An 18,462-nucleotide genomic window follows, 5' to 3' on the forward strand; every position below is an offset into this window, starting at 1 on the left:
CTGTGATTGCCACAGAAATGAAATGTTCCTGAACGGTATTATTCGGCAATTTCCCATTTCATGCAATACTGTTTGAGATTTATTTATGCTAATACCGATCGCGCACGTGTTTATTGAGGTAGAAGTTACAAAACATAAAATCTCCCAATTCCGTGTGTTTTAACTGCTGCGTAAGATCACATTTGTAGTTGTCTGTTCCATCCCTGTAGACACTGAAGACACTGACGTGGAGACCTCTTTTGTGCTTCCAGCCTTACTGCCCTAGATACCCTTGGAGCTGTCTCCTCAAGCACACGTGTGAGTTTCTCGAGGTAATTATACACCTAGATGCGAAACTGTTGGTCATAAAGTATGTACCGTTGCAGTTTTGAATGTCATTGCGGAAACATCCGCGGTGCTTCTTCCCGCCATTACTCCAGCATCTCTGCAGCTGTCGCCACGATCAGTTGGCTTGCCCACCTGCCCCCAACCTCACAAGTTACCAGAGGACATGTGTGTGACTGGCACTCAGTGAACACTTGACAAATGTCAGGATGAGCTCACTGTCTAGCACAAGAGACAGATGCTAATGGGACAAGTGCATTAATAAAGGCTATGAGACCTCTCCTGGCGGGGATCCAGGGAAGGCTTCATGGAGGAGGTGGCATGGGAGCCGGAGTTTGAAAGGCAGGAAGGGTCTGACCGAATGAGGCTGGGGATGACGGAATGACTGGGCTGGGAGGAGGGGGTGGGTCAAACGGCCTGGGCACCTTGGATGTGACCGAGTGGTGGTTCTTAGCTGAACCATGAGGGGGCCATCCCCGCTCCATGCAGGAAGAGCCTTGAGCCAGAACAGAGTGTGTGGGAAGGTGGAAGGAAGCAGGAAGACAGGTTGGAAAAGGTAAGTGGGTCTAACCCAAGCTCAGTCTCCAATGGCAGGCTCTGGGGAGCCAGTAAGAAGTGACCAGGTCAGAGATGGGCTCAAAGATGACTCACGTGATAAGAGGTAAATCGCTGGGGTACCCAGGCCCTGGAGTAGGAGTAAGTCAGAGAGCCTGTCCCCCCCACCTCCGCCTCTCTCCTCCCTCTGTCTCTGGGGACAGATCAGGTCACCGGGCCTGGACTTCTGCCCCAGACCCACAGCAGAGTGCTGGGACTCAGCCCCTCCGCGTCCTCCGCTTTGCAGTCCTGTGAGCCCAGGCCATTGCTGCCTGTCCCCTCCATTCTGGCTGCTCTAGGCAGGTGTCAGGCCAGGGGACTGGGGAGACCCTCCGTGAAGCATGAAGCCAGGGCCCCTGCATTGAATCTCGTGCCCTGGCCTAGCTCAGCCCGTCTGATCAAGCCTGCAGTGCATCCCGGGGCCTGAGGTGATGGTGGGGTGGGAGTCCTGTCCTTCTGTATTCCCTGCAGTCCTTCAGCAGAGCCCTGCTCTGGGCACCCGGCCCAGAGTGGAGGGAAAGGGGACACACGCACGACCTTCACTTTCAAGTCCTTTTGTCTTAAGCCACTTCAGCAAAACCACCAGCAGCGGGGATAGCAGGTGAGCGGAGGTTGTCAGCCATGCTCGGGAGGAGGGGCACTCCTTGGGAGTCACACAGGCCTGGACCCGCTCTGGGTTCGGCCGCTCTGGAGCCGGCGAATGTACGTGTGCCTGCGTGTGGTTGTGGCTGTTAAAACCTCTCTGAGCCTCAGTGTTCGCATCCATCAGGTGGGCCACTCACACCTGCTCTGCCCCTCCCCCAGGAGTAACAAGGAATGTGAGGTCACTCAGTGGCACCAGGACCTCAGGGCAGGGACACGGTTCAGGCTGTCGTTCCACTGCCTGAGCAGCTCTCCCCAGAGCCTGGCTGCGTTTGCAGGTCTGGGCACATGAGCTCCCAGTCCAGAAGGGCTCCAGTCCTACCGAAGGACAGACGTCCCCCACACCTGTCCCCCATGCCCCCCACACACCCTCTGGTTCTGGGAAGACCAGGCCATCTGCCTGCTCTTTTGGAGGCAACAGCTCAGTTCAAACAGTGCCCGAAGCTGTCCACACTGTTGGTCAACCACTGCCACCAAAACGTGGCCAGCCTGCCCAGAGACCCTGGACAGCCACCACTGAGCCAGTAAAGGGGGGAGTGCATGGAAAGAACAGGGTTCCGGGTCTCTAAGCACATGCAGGTATGTCCACCTTTCTGCTTCCTGACATTCCCCCCACCCCCATGCCCCAGGGGCTGGGCTGGCCCCCTGTGGCGGGGATAATGAAGAGGGTAGAAACCTGGCTCCCGTGTGCCCCCAGACAAGGTGTCTGTGTGTGCCTTGTCCCTCGTGCTCCACGGCCCCCAGCGAAACCCAGTTGCTGTCCCCAGGGGCTCATTTGCCCTCTGCAGCATTTCCAGCCTAGGGTCCCCTCACTGCCACTCAGACACCTGAGGCGCTGAGGCCCCCATGTCAAAGCCCATCGCACGGCCACATCCCCAGCCAGGTGGCCAAGGCACATCGTGCCCATCTGGACCTTCAAAGATCTCAGGATGCCCTTCTCTTTTGACAGGATCCTATGGCCTGAGGCCAGTGTCCCTCTTGTGGGGCACAATTCTGGGAAGACTCGGCTGATCTTGTCTTAGGAGAGCTTGTGCGGAACAGCAGAATGGAAGCCTGGGGACGTCAGCCCGGGGGATCCCAGGACACTTGGATCCTGGTTTTGAAAATGGCTCCAGGCTTCAGTTCCCTTTTGGAACAATCCGAATCACCAGGAGGAGGCAGGGGGTGACTGTGGGCATCCCCCTGCCCCGGCCACCCCACCCCTGCCTCTCCCTGTTTCGGCAGCCGCGGGTGCTGGGGAGTAACATGGCAGCTTGGTTGCCTTCCCTGCCCTAGAAACACAGGATGCAGGGGTCTGGCCACTGGCGTTCTTTGTAAGAGCTGCCTCAGTTTGCCCAGGGCAGTCTAGACAGATCCATGACAAGGACACATGGTACCCCATGAGCTGCCCCGTTCTCATCCTAGCTCCCCCTGGAACCCTGTTCTGCACGAGTTGCACCAGCCAATTCACGGCAAGAACGGGAGTCCAGTCCACAGCACCCAAGCTGATAGGTGAGTAACCCAGGAAAACCGTGGCTTTCCCAAGACAGAGAGAGGACACAGGGTCCTGCCCCAGGCTAAACAGTGTTTTAAAGCTGCTGATCTCACTTCCTCAGAGTGTTGTCCTTACGGCTGTTCCCAGAGCGAGCCTGCCTGAGGCTCCAAACGCTGGGCGGTCTCCTGCACTCTGGACACTGCGTGCAAACAGCTCCCAGGACTTTATGACCATCATCTCCGTGGTTCTTCCACCAGCCGCTTCCCAGGAAGAACCAGAGGAGAGACAGTGTCCCTGGGCTGTGACAGACAGTGGGGAGGGTACAGACTGGCAGCAAGGTCCACAGGGCCCCCGGTCACCAGTGCTTGGCTGTGGGGGAGTTCTGCTAAATATCACAGGCAGCCAACAGAAGCCCTCAGGGGCCCAAACACAACCCCAGGTGCACGAGGGAGGGATGGCCTGCCTTCCAAGCCTTCGAGGAGTGCCCTAGACTGTCCACAGGGGAGAGGGCATCCCCCATAGAGGGAAGAGCCACATTTTCCCGCAAGAAAGCTGGAAACAGCTTGGATCTACACCAGTGTCCAGGAATAGCCCTTCCCATCTGTAATAAATGGGTGACATGTTTCCAAAGCCCTTTGACCCAGCTGAAGAAGGTATTTTCACGCCCAGCTGTCAGGTAGGAAAACCAACGGCAGGGGGCCAGCCAAAAACAGCTCTGGTCCAGAACCTATGCCATGCTTCTCCACGAATTGTTCCTTTCCAGGAGCCTCTCCACAGCCTGACCCTGCCTCTGCTGGCCGGGAGGGACACACCACCAGCTTCTCAGGATGGGGCAGTGGTCCTTGTTCTGGAGACCCTCAGGGCATCCCAGCAGAGGAACTGGACACCAGCCAGATAGGTCCTCTTCTCTCTCTGGCATTGTACTGTCACCCCATGGTCACCTCCAAGAGCCACAGAACCAACAGTAGTCCATTTCTCCAGGGGACAGGTGTTGGGGAGAGAGCAAGGGTGAGATGCTCCACCCCAGGGGTGGCGTCGGGAGAAGGCCATCCTGCCAACATGGTTCCCTGGCTTCTTCTCCAGTGAGACGCAGGCCATCAGAGGAGAAAGTCCATTTCCTCATTCCACAGCAGCCTGAGAACTTGCAGGTGGCTTTCAACAAGGCCAGTACGGGGGCTGAAGCCTGGAACTGGGCTGCCCCCTCAGGGTTTCCTCTCCAGAAGCCAACTCTCCCTCTCTCCCAGAACCCACAAGGAGATAGAGGCCCACAGTCCCCTCTGCTTGGATGAGAGTTTTTCATGAGCGATTTTCTCCTGTCCCCAGACAACTCTTATCCTTGCAGTGTTCACACCCCTAACACCCGAGAGGCCCTGCAGAAGTTGTAACCTCCTCCATTCTCGGGTTTGGGAAAAGGGGGCCCTGCAGTGGGGGTGGTCATCCACCCCAAATTGGACCAGGAGCCTGGAGAGCAAGATTGGCCCTTGCCCCTCCAGAGAGCATTAAATGGTCAAGGCAGTGCCTGGGAAGACAGCTCTGTAGGACCTGCTAAGTGACCTCAGTGAAGCCACAGCACCCCCCGGCCTCAGTTTCCCCAGGTCCTACACTCAAATCCAAAGTTTCTCTCTCAAGGCCAAGAGGGGGATGGATGCAAGAACCTTTCTCTGCAAGCATATGAGAAAAGGTGGCATCCTCTAGTCCAGGGGGCCCAGGAGCCCAGCCCACCAATACAGAATGAGACCCCTACCCGGCAGCCAGCAGCGGTGACGCTGTCGTAACTCATAACGGTGCAGTAGACTGCGGGGGAAGCGCACCCCCCTCCCAGCCCAGCCCAGTGAGTGGGCGGCACAGCCCTGGGGAATCCCTGGGTGGGGGTACTTGCAGAGGCAACCCACCTGGCTGTCAAGCAGGCGGAGGCTGGGGTTAGGAGTGGGGGGTTGGGGAGAGCCTCCCGCCCAACCCCCCTCAAACCCAGCGAAGACAGTCGACCAAGCTACGGCCTTCCCTGGTGGGCAGCTCATTCCACCCTTCCCTGGGTCCAGGCCGGCAGCCAGCCAGCGTGCCAAGGGACTGTGGCGCAGTCTCCCCAACCCCCACCCCGCCCAGTCCGAGGTCCCGGAAAGCAAAGAGCAAGCAGTCCCTCCCCGCCCCCTCCCCCGTCCAGGACCCGGATTCCGCTCCCCTTCTCCCGGCCTGATCAGTCCTGGCTCACACCACCCGCGTGCTCACCACATCTGCGCCTGGGCGTCACGGCCCAGCCCCAGGCAGGGTGCCCCGGCCGCCGGGATGCGGTGACAGGCAGCACGCTCCTTACCTGGGAGGAGACAGCCAGCCGGTCCTCCTCGCGGGCCTGGTGAAGCCAGCCCCACCTGGCAAGGGACTGTCAGCAAATTCCCCTCTGCATCACCGCGGGAGCGGCATCCCGGCTCCTCCCCGGCTGGAGCCAAGCTTGGCTCCGCCCCAAAGCTGCTCTGACCCACCGGGGAACCCAGGCTGGATTATCATATACAAAGGCCCGGGCTCCGCCTCAGAGACCCTGTCTCTACAAGGAACCATCTGCAAACTACCATCGCAAATGCACAAGGCTGCCGATCCCTGCAGCCATGGCTCCGGCACCCTCTGATGCCGTGGGCCTCGGTAGCTGTCTTGCTGCTCTCCGCCCACCCTACAACCTCACCCCTACCCCAAGCTCTCCTCTGAGGCGTGTCTTCCTTCCGAACCTCCCCACCGGGCGCCAGCCAAAGCAAGAAAAGATGCACAACGACACAAAGGTAGCAGGGTTCTGCCCCGCCCTGGGACCGGCTCCTGGTGCCCAGTAGCTGGTACTCCCTCTTTCTTCCCCAGCAGAGAAAAGATCTACAGATTGGCCACAGCCCTGCCTGGTAGGCCCAAAGGAGTGGGCTGGGTCATTTGCAGTTAGCCTGGGCCACTGTCCCCTTCCTGTCTCCAGTTTAATCAAAGTCCTGGCTATTGGGCTAGAGACGCTACTTTGGGCCCTGGAGGCAGGTACCCGTGTTTGAACCCCCAAAGAGCCGTCTGCAGAGTAAGGGGTAGTAGGGAACTCACTCTCTTTTTCCCAGACAGGGGCCCGCCCAGGCATGTTTATTTTATAGACATTATCCTGTGCTATCAGTATAATGGCTAATGGGTGAGGAGAGCTGAAAAGGGACTGTCTACAGTTTTATAAGGGTAAGATATTGATCATTAGGAGTTATTAGCAATCAGATGAGAAGACCTTAGAGGAAGCAGCTGAATACAAGGTACAAGATGCTGCAGGGAGGGGAGCTGTGCCTTCCTGAGGTGTTTCTCAGCCAGATAAATGCAAGAGCAGCATTCAAGAACTCTAGCTGCCTGGATTCGAATCCCCGCTGGGCCATCTAAATATGGGGCTTAACCTCTCTGAGCCTCATTCGTTGCATATATAGAATGAAGGAAATAATAACAACATTGGAAGGCGGTTATGAGGATGAAATGAGATATTGTGCACGAAGTAGATGCTCAGTGAATCTAGTGGTTGTTTGCCATCGTTACTGTCCTGGGTACTGGCAGGAGAAAGAGAAGCCTGAACAGAAGCAGCTTGTTGTCCCTTTCCTCTGCTTCCTCATTACAGAACCAGTGTCTGACCTCAGGGTGAGACCTTATGTAATGGGGCTTTAGAAAGGCCCAGTGTTAAGTGGAAAAAACATGGTCTTCAGATGCAGTTGAACCTTTGTTCAGATCCGGACTTTTGTCTCTTACTAGCTATGTCACCTTGTACAAGTTGCTTAACCACTCTGAAATTACCTTCCTCATCTGTAAAACAGGCACCTTGACACAAATAAAAGAAGTCCGATTACAGTATCTACCTTACAGGGTGGGTAGGAATATAAAATGCATAGAAGGTACTTAACTCAGTTTTCCACATACAGAAGAAGCAGGTCACTGTTCATCTCTCCTTTCTTGGAAAGACCTAGATAAAGTGAAGGGAAGACCCAACACTGAAATTCCCAGGCATCCTGGACTGAGTGTCCTGGGAGGAGACTGAATGGTGGGTATTCTAGCCCAGATCAGGAGCTGGTTTCAGCAGCTCTTCAAGCCCTCTGCCAAGGTCCCATCCACGTAGAACCTGAGCAGCCTGCTTCCCTAGTGAGCCTGACCTCTGGACATGCCCTCTGATGGAAGCCGAGGCCAGAGTGGAAAGCTGGAAGCAGGTCTTCAAGGACCTCAAAGACAAGGCTCAGAAGTTTGAACTTTACTAGGTAGGCCCTGGGAGCCATGGAAAGTGTTTGAGCAGCAGCAAGGGATAAGACTGATAAGCCCAAACCTAAGTCACTCCTGCTCCTGGAGGCAAGACCTAGGAGGCATCAAGGATGTGCACTAAAGGGAGACACAGAAGAGGAAGAACAAGAACCCATGAAAATGCCAGGCGGGCATTAAAATGATCTAATCAAAGACATAACCCCTCTCTCCTAACCAGTGTCCTAACCAGCTGAACACCAGCCACCCAGATGAGGGTGAAGCTGGTAGAAGGTGCTCAGTAAAGGTGTATGAAATGAATAGCTGAGGCTTTGTGGGCTTGGGGAGGCTTTTGAAGGAAAGGTGCTTCCAACTCGTGGGTGCTGAGAACATTTTTCATGCTCTTATGTGGACTAAGGTAGGAGTTCTATGAAAGACAATGACTACTATGCTATTGTCTTTATGACTGTTTTGTCAACGGCCAGTGCCTTGTTTGAGAACATAATCCAGAACAACAGCAAAGAAACCAAAGGCTCCTGAGCCATCCAGACAGATGGAACTGTCACACTGTCAGAATTGGTGCTTTTTCTGCAGAAGAGCACCTTGTAGATATCTTCAATGAGAGCCCACCTACATTTACTCTACATACAATTTCAGCATATCCAGGGTGGCAGAGACTGCCAAGGGTCCCCTGATAGCTTTCCTTCCCACTTCCTTTTAGCAGCAGAGCTTCCAAGATTAAAACTGGATTCATGGCTACCTTGCCAGAGACTACATTTCCCAGCCTCCCTTGCAGCCAGGAGCAACTACAGGACTAAGTTCTAGCCAATGGGAAATGAGTGAAAGTGACATATTTCACTTCTGGGCCACACTCTTAAAAGGAAGCTGCCTGCTCCCCACTTCCTCTTTTCCCTTGTGCAGACTGGACCATGGGCATGGGGATGGGTGGGGAGCTGCTTGATGAAGCTGGCAAGGACAGCACCCTCGGGTTGCCCACTCAACAAGACATTAAGAACATGAGTTGCATGATGACCTGGAGGAGAAGAGCCTTGGATGGCTGAACACCTTGGTCTCTGTCACAACAGCTGAACCAGAAGCCTAACTGACAAACGTAGTCTCCTGATTGTCAAGCCTACAGCAGATGAGCAGGAGCACACCGGAAGAAGGAAGGACTCATAAATAAGCAAGCGCAGTGAAACAAGCAAAAGTCAAGAGCAAGAGAAGATAGAACAACTATGAAACAAAGTCAGAAGTCTTCTAGTTCAGGGTCACTCCGAGAGGCCTGGGGACATCATGGTATTACAGGGTAATGTTGGAAATACGCTACATCATTAAGAGAAGGTTAATTCTGACCAAACGTTTTCATTTAAGATGAAAACAAGGTTAATTTAGAAAGTATTTCTGATCTAAAATGGTTAACGTAAAATAAAACATATGTTTAAAGGTAGAGACCGTCAGCATCCAGAAAACTCAGCCATCCAAGGTGACACTTTGCTTCAAGAATCAGAAAGCAGAGATTTTGGTTCATTGATTATATTTCTTCTTCCCTACTAGATTATGGATCAGATCGTACCTCCTTTTTCTTTTAATTCCTATTATCTAGCACAGTGCCCTGACTCAATAAATACTTCTTTTTTTTTTTTAAGATTTTATTTATTTTATTTGACAGAGATTACAAGTAGACAGAGAGGCAGGCAGAGAGAGAGAGAAGGAAGCAGGCTCTCTGCCGAGCAGAGAGCCCTATGTGGGGCTCAATCCCAGGACCGTGGGATCACAACCTGAGCCGAAGGCAGAGGCTTTAACCCACTGAGCCACCCAGGTGGCCCTCAACAGATACTTCTTAATGGTGGTGTTGCAAGGCGGAGAGGGTAGATCCCAGAGCTTAGTAAGGTGATTTTGATTATTGATCAGTGAGATTGCCTGAGGTTCTCGACCATCCCAATGAACAAATGCAGGAGCATAGCCCTCAGAAGAGTGTTATGGGCCCACAGTGACCCTGGGACCTCCCCACTATTGTCTAGAAATCATCTCATCAGAAATTCCCCTGAACTCATAAAGACATACATACACAGGGATGTTCATTGCAGAACTGAATGTAATTGCAAAAAAACAAACACAACTGTACACAACCTACACAACTGTTCATGGCCTTTCTGTACTGCCCAGATGAGATGCTCAGGAAAACTCAGTATGACCGGGAAAAGGTGGGACACACAGGAAGAGTCAGCAAGAGTCAGCTCCCCATTTTTCATTAGACTCCACTGGTTTTAGGCTTCAAGGCAGGAAGGGTACTCCAGAGTCCCCAACACCCTAGACCTGGAGCTGGGTCAGCACTGCTGGGTGCTGGATAAGACTGCTAGGGAGTAAACAGAGGAGGGTGGCTGTGGGTCCAGAGGTGATAGACACAAGACTCCACAGATTTTGCTATAGGACCCAGAATGTAAACTCGTGCCACTAACAGGGACAGTATTTTTAAGGCAGAATCACATCACTATTCACACTTTAAATGACCGTCCAGATACTGTAGGGTATCTGCTGCCCCCCAAGAGCCAAATCAAAGCTTTCCAAGAATGTTTCCATGTTTGGGGTTTGGGTTTCTATCACACACTCTAATCTGCTTTTCTGAACAGGAGGGAATTTGATTTCCTGTGCAGAAGGGAGGGGAGCAATGTATTGGGGTGGAAAATGATTTTTCCAGTTTCTTCCATCTAACCAGACATGAGATTATAGATTTCAAGATAGAACAAGGCCTCAGGCTTAAGTCCAGAAATATAGCATTGACCCCTCATTGGAAGCTGGCATTCCCCAAGTTGGGGGGCCAGAGTGAAGCCAGGCCCTAATAACCACTTGGCCCTCCATGGCAGAGAATTTAGGCCTCCCCTCTGCTGGCACAGCCTGGCCTCCCTGGCCCCCTTCCTCCTGGCCTCAGGCTAGGGCCCCACTCACCAGTGTTCCACCACTTAGATGTTGTTAGCTAGTAGTAGCCTCTTTTATAGTGCTTCTCTCCCAGAAGACGGGAAGTTCATGACTGGTGAGAGGTCACTTTTATCCACCATCAACCAACAGACACTGCCAATTATCAATATTAGAAACTTCTGGTGGGCCAGGTCAGAGGCAGATGCTGATGACATCACAAAGGAAGCACCTCTGTTGTGCTAGAACTCTGGCGGTATTTGAAAGGGAAGGTTCTCCCATCCAGAATTGAGACAACTGGGAGCATGACCAGACAGATCTTAGTGTTGAAGCTTGTGCATTTTTATCCCAATTCTGTCCTGAGTCTGGCTGATGCCCTGAGGATTAAGTTGATAAGAATACTTGAGTCTTCATGTTGATATTCCATTAAGGTTAACTGCTCCCCACCTCCATCAGGGGGATTCTCGCAGGACGGAAATATAGACATTTATAGATAAACAAAAACTGATATAGTTTACCACCAGTAGACCTGTCTTTTGAGAAATGCTAAAGAGAATCCTTCAGGTTGAAATGGAAGGACAGTAGACAGTAATCTGATTTTATATGAAGAAACAAGAAACACTGGTAAAGGTCACTGCATAGGTAAATATAAAAGTCAGTGTTAATGTATTTTCTTTCTTTCCTATATTATTTAAAAGAAAACTGAATAAAACAAAAAATTATAAATCTTTGTCAATAAACACACAATGTATAAAGATGTAATTTGTGACAATAGCAACATAAAGGTGGGTACAGAGCTATGCAAGGGCAAAACGTTTTGCATACTACTGAAACTAATCTGAACTAGATTGTTACAAATTAAGATGCCAGTTGTAATCCTCAGAGCAATCACTAAGAAAATAACTCAAAAATATATAGTAATAAAAAATGACAAAGAAATTAAAACGATACACGAGAAAGTAAGTATCTATTTAACACAAAAAAATGGTAGTGGAGAAAATAAACAATAGCAGGATAAGGCATACAAAAAACAAATAGCAAAGTGATAGAAGTAAGTCCTATATTTTCAGTAGTTACTTCAAATATAAGTGAATTAAACTCTGCAATCAAAAGGCAGAGACTGGAAGAATGAATTAAAAAGAAATACACAGAGTGCCTAGGTGGCTCAGTAGGTTAAGTGGCTGCCTTCAGCTCAGGTCATGATCCCAGGATCCTGGGCTTGAGCCCCTTATGGGGCTCTCTGCTCAGTGGGGAGCCTGCTTCTCCCCCTCCCCCTCCCTTTGCCACTCCCTCTGCATGTGCTCTCTTTGCTCCCTCTCTGTCAAATAAAGAAATAAAATCTTAAAAAAAAAAAAAGAAATATACAAATATAAGCTCACAAGAGACTCACATGAGATCCCAAAACACAAATACACTCAAATTAAAAGGATGAAAAAGACATTCATGCGAAGAGTAACCAAAGAGAGCTGGAGTGATTATACTAATATCAGAAAATATAGACTTTAAGGCAAAATTGTTACAAGAGACAAAGAATGACATGATATAATAATGAAAATAGAAATAACAGGGGCGCCTGGGTGGCTCAGTGGGTTAAAGCCTCTGCCTTCAGCTCAGTCATGATCCCAGGGTCCTGGGATTGAGTCCCATATTGGGCTCTCTGCTCAGCAGGGAGCCTGCTTCCTCCTCTCTCTGCCTGCCTCTCTGCCTACTTGTGATCGCTGCCTGTCAAATAAACAAATAAAATCTTAAAAAAAAAAGAAAGAAAATAGAAATAGTATATAAAAATATATAATAATCATTATATAAAAAGGTCACTATCAAGAAGGCATGAAAATTGTAAACATACATGTATTCTATCAAATATATATTAGATATATATGTATATATACATATATATCAATATATATGTATATAACATATATGTATATTATCAAAATACATGAAGAAAAAGCTGACAAGATTAGGGGAAGTAAACAGTTTGACAATAATGCCAATTTTGATAATGGATACAACTAGATACAGATCAGCAAGGACATAGTAGACTTGACAATACTATGAATGAACTAGACCTAAGAGATGACTCTGGAATGTTCCACCCAACAACAGCCCATTCTTCTCAAGTGCGCATGCAGCATTCTCCAGTATAGACCTTAGGTTGGGCCACAAAACTGTTCTCGATAAATTTAAAAAGATTGGAGTTATACTAAATATGTTCTCTGAACACAATGGAATAAAATTAGAAATCAGTAACAGAACTAAATCTGGAAAACTCAAAAACATGGAAATTAAACAATACACCCTTAAATAACCCAAAGTTCAAATAAGAAATCTCAAGGGAAATGAGAAAATATATTGAGATGAATAAAAATGAAAATACAACTTCTATAATTGACGATATGTGATGAAAGCAGTGCTCAGAGGGAAATTTATACGTGTAAATGCCTCCACTAAAAAAGGCACAAAAATCTTTAACCAATAACCTGTTCTTCCAACTTAAGAAACCAGAAAAAGAAGAGCAAACTAAGCTCAAAGAAAGTAGAAAGATGGGGCGCCTGGGTGGCTCAGTGGGTTAAAGCCTCTGCCTTCGGCTCAGGCTCAGGTCATGATCCCAGGGACCTGGGATCAAGCCCCACATCAGGCTTTCTGCTCAGCAAGGAGCCTGCTTCCTCCTCTCTCTGCCTGTCTCTCTGCCTACTTGTGATCTCTGTCTGATAAAAAAAAAATCTTAAAAAAAAAAAAAAAGAAGAAAGAAAGAAAGAAAGTAGAAAGAAGGAAACAGTAAAAATTGGAGTGGAGGGGCGCCTGGGTGGCTCAGTGGGTTAAGACTCTGCCTTCTGCTCAGGTCATGGTCTCAGGGTCCTGGGATCGAGCCTGGCAACGGGCTCTCTGCTCAGGGGAAGCCTGCTTCCCTCTCTCTCCCTGCCTGCTGCTCTGCCTACGTGTGATCTCTCTCTGTGTCAAATAAACAAATAAAACCTTAAAAAAAAAATTTGGAGTGGAGACAAATGAAATAGAGATCAGAAAAATAACAAAGAATCAGCAAAACCAAAAGCTGATGCTCAAAAAGATTAGCAAAACTGACAAACCTTTAGCTGGACTGAACAGAGGGAGAGAAGACTCAAATTATTAAAATAAAAAATTGTGGGGACATGACTATTGACCCTACAGAAATAAAGAAGGATGATAAGAGAATATTATGAACAAATATATGCCAACAATCTAGGCTCTTTAGATGAAATGAATAAATTCTTAGACACACAATCTACCAAAACTGACTCAAGAAGAAGTAGAAAATACAAATTGACCAGTAATGAGTAAAGAGATTGAATCAGTGATCAAAAAAGTTCCAACAGGGGCGCCTGGGTGGCTCAGTGGGTTAAACCGCTTCCTTCGGCTCAGGTCATGATCTCAGGGTCCTGGGATCGAGTCCCGCATCGGGCTCCCTGCTCAGCAGGGAGCCGGCTTCCTCCTCTCTCTCTCTCTGCCTGCCTGTCTGCTTACATGTGATCTCTCTCTTTCAAATAAATAAATAAATAAATAAATAAAGTTCCAACAGAAAAAGGAACCCTTGTGCCTTGTCAGTAGGATTGTAAACTAGTGCAGCCACTGTGGATACAGTGTGGAGGATCCTCAAAAAATCAAAAATAGAACTACCATATGATCCAGCAATTCCACTTCTGGGAATATATCCAAAGGAAATGAAAATATTAACTTGAAAAGATATCTGCAATCCCATGTTCATTGCAGCATTGTTTCCAGTAGCTAAGCCATGGAAACCACCTCAGTGTCCATGACCAGATGAATGGATAAAGAAATCCTGGTGCACGCGCGCGCGCACACACACACACACACACACACACACTCACATTGGAATATTCTTCAGATGTAAAAATGAGGAAACCCTGCCATTTGCAACACCTTGGTTGAACGTTGAAAGCATGATGCGAAGGGAAATAAGTCAGACAGGGAAAGACAAGGAGTATATAATTTCACGTATATGCGGAATCTAAAAAATAAAACGATGAATAAACAACCAAACAAAAAGCAGAAACAGACCCCAAAATAGAGAAAACAAACTGATGATTGCCAAAGGGGAGAGGGGACGGAAGACGAACAAAATGGGTCAAGGGAAGTGGGAGAGGCAGTTATGGAATGAGTCAGTCATGGGACTGGAAGGTACAGCACTGGGAATACAGGCAGGGGTGCTGTGATGGTCGGTGTGGTGACGGGGGTAGCTACACAGGTGGGAGCATAGCACAATGATCAGACTTGTCGAATCACTATATTGTACCCCTGAAATGCATGTAATGTTAAATGCCGACTTCACTTCCATTTTTTAAAAGTTCACAGTTTGGGGGAAAGCTTGGGTGGCCCAGTCAGTGAAGTCATCTCTCCCCTCACCTCATGCTCTTTGTCGCTCTTTCAAGTAAATAAATAAAGTATTTTTACAAAATTAAAAAATAAAAAATGTACAATTCATTTTTAGCATATTCACAGAGTTGTACAATCACAATCTGATTTTAGAACATTTCTGTCATGCTGACAAGAAGCCTCACGCCCATTAGCAGTCATTTCTATTCCTCTACCCTGTCCCTCCCTCAACCCTAGAATCTACTGAACTACTCTCCGAATTCATAGACACGCCTGTTCCGGGCATTTCATGTAAACGGAATCATCCAATATGGGGTCTTTTAAGACTGGCTTCTTTTATTTATGTATTTGTTAAAGATTGTATTTATTCATTTAACAGAGAGAGAAAAATCACAAGTAGGCAGAGAGGCGGGCGGGGTGGGGGTGGATGCCGGCTTCCTGTCTGAGCAGAGAGCCTGAGGCGGGGCTCGATCTCAGGACCCTGAAATCATGACCCGGGCTGAAGGCAGAAACTTAACCCACTGAGCCACCCAGGCACCCCTGGCTTCTTTTACTTAGCATAATATTTCAATGTTCCTCCATACAGTCCATTTACTTTTAATATAATTGTTCGTGTGGTTGGGCTCATGTCTACCATCTTGCTCTTTTCTTCTGTTCATGCTACCTTCTTTCAGATTGAGTATTTTTAAGGGCCCATTTTATTTCTGCTGCTATATTAGTTATTCCTCTCTCTTTTTCTTTAGTAGTTGCTCTAAAGTTTACAATGGGCACAATATGCATCTTTAATTTCTCACAGTCTACCTCCAAATAATATTATGGGACATAATATTATATTATATCTCTTCACAGATAACACCAGAAACTTACAACACTGTTGTTCCGTTTCTTCTTCGTTTGTGGGTGTCTGTCCTGCATTTTACTTCTACATCTGCTGTAACTGTTTAGTACATCGTTATTATTTTTGCTTTACATAAACTCTTATTTTTCTTTTACATAGATTTTTTAAAAAAGATTTTATTTATTTATTTGACAGGTGGAGAACACAAGTAGGCAGAGAGGCAGGCAGAGAGAGAGCAGGAAGCAAGCTCCCGGCGGAGCAGAGAGCCCGATGCGGGGCTTGATTCCAGGACCCTGGGATCACTGAGCTGAAGGCAGAGGCTTTAACCCACTAAGCCACCCAGGTGCCCCTTTACATAGATTTTTAAATGGAGGGAGGAAACATCTCTTATTTTTACCATGTCTGGTATTTATTTCTTTCCATTTACTTCTTTGTGGGGAGTTGAGTGTCTCTACCTTGTATCATCTCCCTCAAGCCTTTAACACACCTGCTGGCAATGAATTCCCTCAGCTTTATCACCGGATACAGACTTCTAGGTTGACAGTATTTTGTTCAATTCAATTAAATCTTAAAGATTTAATTCCTAGTCTTCTGTCTTATATTGTTTCTAATGAAAAGCCAGAGATTATTTTTATATTGTCCTTTGTGTATGTAATGACCCCTCCCCCGGTTCCTTAAAAAAATTTTTTTTTAATCATTGGTTTTCAACAATTTAAACATGACATGCCTTGCTGTGGTTCTCTTTGTGCTTGGCATTGATTTAGTGTTTTGGATCTGTGGGCTTATGTTTTTCATCCAATTTGGAAAAAATTCAGCCATTATGTTTTCAAATACGTGTCTGCCCACCCCCCGAGTGTAATGACATATATAGTATTCCAGTTGATATTGTCATAGTTTACTGAAACTGTTTCTTTTTTCAGACAGTTCTCTGCTTCTCCTGCAGCCTCGTTAGAAGACACCAAAACCTGCGGGGGAGCCCCATGCCTTTAACCGGAACTCAAATCTTTATAAAGCAATATATCCTTTCCATCAGATTTAGTTGTGTATTTGAAAAATGAAAAAGATTGGGGCGCCTGGGTGGCTCAGTGGATTAGGCCTCTGCCTTTGGCTCAGGTCATGATCTCAGGGTCCTGGGATCAAGTCCCGCATGGGGCTCTCTGCTCAGCAGGGAGCCTGCTTCCTCTCTCTCTCTCTGCCTGCCTCTGACTACTTGTGATCTCTCTGTCAAATAAATAAATAAAATCTTTAAAAAAAAAAAAAGAAAAAGAAAAATGAAAAAGAGGGGCGCCTGGGTGGCTCAGTGGATTGAAGCCTCTGCCTTTGGCTTGGCTCAGGTCATGATCCCAGGGTCCTGGGATGGAGCCCCACATCGGGCTCTCTGCTCAGCGGGGAGCCTGCTTCCCCTCCTTTCTCTCTCTGCCTACTTGTGATCTCTGTCTGTCAAATAAACAAATAAAATCTTAAAAAAAAAAAAAGAAAAATGAAAGAGAGTGCAAGGATGTAATCAGCATTCTTGTGGTCATCTCCACAAGAAGGTGGGGAAAGGTGATGGGAGGTATACCATGAATATTTGGCTGTACTGGCATGCTTGGTTTCCTAAGCAGATAATAAGGAAATGAGTTTTGGGGTGTTCTTTTTAAGCATTTTATTTATTTTTGTGAGAGAGACAGAAAGAGAGGGAGAGAGAGCACACACATATGCAGGGGGAGCAGCAGGGGAGACCGATGCGGGATGCGGGACTCGATTCCAGGACCCTGGAATCATGACCAGGTGCTGAAGGCACCCACCCAACTGACAGCCACCCAGGCATCCCAGAATTTGAGATTTTTATTGTGCTATTCTTTGTACCTTTTTGTTTCAAATATCACTTAATTTTAAAAGACCACAAGGATATGAATCTCTGCATGTCAAAATCTCCGAGGGGTGCCTGGGTGCTCAGTCAGTTAAGCGTCTACCTTCATGATCTCAAGGTCCTGGGATCAAGTCCCAAGTCAGGCTCCCTGCTCAGCAGGGAGTCTGTGTCTCCCCCTTCCTATGCCCCTCCCTCTCCCACTCATGCTCTCTCCCTCTCTCTCAAATAAATAAATAAAATCTTAATTTTTTAAAAATCTCTGAAAGTGTAATGAGAGCATTAAATGAGATATTTGAGCATAGAAAATCTGCGTCTAGATTTTAGCTCCCTGGCACTGTTTCTCCTGTCCTTCAGAGATGCATCCTTGGTGCTCTGCCTCGTCTTTCTGTCTCCTGAAGCTGCTGGCGGGGCTCCTGTGACTTAGCGAGCAAGGGATAGAGGCGGTAGATACCCATGGTTCATTCGTGGAGTCTGGTGCCTCGAGGCTGGTACTACCTGCTTTCTAGTATATTTTCCTCCTGACTTTATTATCAGCATATTATTGGTATGCAGGAAAAAATGACCAACATGCAAAAGCCTTTATGCTGCAGCAAGATTTCTCCCAGATTTCATTTCCTCTTTAGCTGAGCTAGGCTTAATCCTCTTAGCTGTGTTCACGGAGTCCTTTTCAGCTGCTTCTAGAAATCTTCCCTTCCTTCTGTGTCTCTTGGTCTGACCAGCTGGAGAACCAGCTCCCTCCCTGCCCCGGGCAATTCCCTCAGCAACGTAGCACATGAGGGTGGCTAACATCTGTTAGACTTGAACTTGTTTAACCATGTGAACTTGTTGAACCCTCATGACACCCCTACATGGTAGAGCCTATTGTTATCGTTCTCACTTGATCTTCAAAATATCTCGGGTATGGAAAATATCACTGTTCTCATCTAGAACCCTTTAGGGATGAGGAAACTGAGGTTCAGTAATTTGGGCAAGGTCACCCAAGCAGGAGAGGACTCTGCTAACCCTGAACCCGTTTCTCTCTCTAGTCTCTGGGTTTCTTGTGGATGGCCGGGAGGACTGCCGGGGCCACCTGTAGAACAATAAGAGACAATAAATCATGGTTGATGTAAGTGGTCTGTTGCACAGCAATATTGAACTAAAACAGTTGCTGAAAATTAGATTGTAGATGAATGTTTTCTCCATATTTACCCTGTGTTGTTAAGTGAAAAAAAAGCAGGTTATAAAACAGTATATACAACATGA

General features: G+C 47.9%; 1 protein-coding gene across 6 annotated transcripts in view; it reads right to left on the reverse strand.

The window, feature by feature from the left end:
• The window catches only part of TMEM63C (transmembrane protein 63C), a 126,396-nt gene that overhangs the window by 63,867 nt on the left and 44,067 nt on the right, over positions 1 to 18,462 (reverse strand). The window contains exon 1 of one of the 6 annotated variants that reach the window (XM_059182715.1): positions 10,193 to 10,292. The exons of 3 other annotated variants lie outside the window; for them this stretch is intronic. The gene's annotated coding sequence lies outside the window, so the exon portion shown is untranslated. Of the gene's footprint in view, positions 1 to 5,260; positions 5,658 to 10,192; positions 10,293 to 18,462 lie in introns of those variants that run through there. 2 more of the 6 variants (XM_059182712.1, XM_059182713.1) reach the window with 2 other exon arrangements.

This window comes from Mustela lutreola, chromosome 7, assembly GCF_030435805.1.
Source record: "Mustela lutreola isolate mMusLut2 chromosome 7, mMusLut2.pri, whole genome shotgun sequence".
In the NCBI taxonomy this organism is placed as follows: domain Eukaryota; kingdom Metazoa; phylum Chordata; class Mammalia; order Carnivora; family Mustelidae; genus Mustela; species Mustela lutreola.